The following is a 1,813-nucleotide window of genomic DNA, read 5'->3' on the forward strand; positions in this document are numbered from 1 at the left end:
GGTGTTGTTGATGTTATTATTGGTAATGATGATGATGTCTGTCTGATTGATGGTGATAGTCATAGCAGGGGGGGTGCAGAGGGAGGGGGGTCTGCATTGGTCTTATTGATAAGGATATGGTGTGTGTCAGATTTGGCTGTGGTAGTAGTGATGCTACCGGTAGGGGAAGGGCGTACGAGGGGGGAGGGGTATGTCTGACTGGTGATGCCAGTGGTAGTAGGTGTTTTTTTTATTATTATTAGTAACACTGAGAGAGGCCTGATAAGTGTGTAGTGGTAGTTTGGTTGGTAAGGATGTAGAATATGTAGTATTGGTGGTGGTGGTTGTGTATTGTGAGCTGACTAACAAAACCATGAGAGAAACGAAGAGAAAATAAAGAAACCAAGCCTAATATTTCTAATATTTCTCTGTCTGTCAGTCTATCTCTCAACTTACCTACAAGTTTATCTATCTGTCTATTTGCCAATCTGTCTGTCTATCTACCTACCTACAAGTTTATCTATCTGTCTATCTATCTATCTACTTACCTACCAGTTTATCTGTCAATCTGCCAGTATATTCTCTATCTATCAACCTACCTCCCTACCTACCTGCATACCTACTAGTTTATCTATCTACCCACGTACCTACCTACCAGTTTATCTATCTGTCACTCTGCCAGTCTATTTATTTATCTATCTATGTACCAACTTACCTACCTACCTACCAACCAAGTAGTTTATCTACCTGTTTATCTGCCAGTCTGTCTGTCTGTCTATTTATCTATCTATCTATCTATGTACCTACTAACCAAGTAGTTTATTTATCTGTCTATCTGCCTGCCAGTCTGTCCGTCTCTCTATCAATCTATGTATCTATCTATCTATCTATCTATCTATCTATCTATCTATCTATGTACCTACTTACCTACCTGCCTACCAACCAAGTACTTTATCTATCTGTTTATCTGCCAGTCTGTCTGTCTATCTATCCATCTATCCATCCATCCATCCATCCATCCATCCATGCACACCTTTTATTCAAAATACTCCAACAGTGAACTCAACAATTTCGCCTGGATGTCTAATCTCCACGTCCATCAGGCTAATCCGGATAAAATACTTCAACTTTGCATAACTCTGCATGGAGTACTTCTTTGAACAGACAGATGTCTTCCTGGCTTCAATACCTACAAATATCCTACTCACGCACCCAGATGCACAGACTGTCGCCACCCCTTACCCAGTTTTCAAATAAAGAGTGTTCCATTGCAGATGTCTTTGGAAAACTTAAGAGGAATCAATCACAATGTCAGCACCACTGCCATTTTGCTCAAGTGATGACAAGCATGGAATACTAACATCCATACACACACACACCCACTCACACACGACAGGCTTCCTGCAGTTTCCATCAAGTGTCCATACATACACATGTACAGGTTTAGTGATGCAAACAGGAAATTAGAATTCAAAACATAAGTATAGTTATGTTTTTTTATTAATAGGCACAGGAGTGGCTCTGTGGTAAGTAGCTTGCTTACCAACCACATGGTCCCGGGTTCAGTCCCACTGTGTGGCACCTTGGGCAAGAAGTGTCTTCTACTATAGCCTCGGGTCGACCAAAGCCTTGTGAGTGGATTTGGTAGATGGAAACTGAAAGAAGACCGTCGTATATATGTATATATATATATATATATATGTATGTGTTTGTCCCCCTAGCATTGCTTGACAACCGAGGCTGGTGTGTTTACGTCCCCCGTAACTTCGGCAAAAAAGAGACCGATAGAATAAGTACTAGGCTTCCAAAGAATAAGTCCTGGGGGGGGCGATTT

The sequence above is a fragment of the Octopus bimaculoides genome, chromosome 24 (assembly GCF_001194135.2).
Source record: "Octopus bimaculoides isolate UCB-OBI-ISO-001 chromosome 24, ASM119413v2, whole genome shotgun sequence".
Lineage (NCBI taxonomy): Eukaryota > Metazoa > Mollusca > Cephalopoda > Octopoda > Octopodidae > Octopus > Octopus bimaculoides.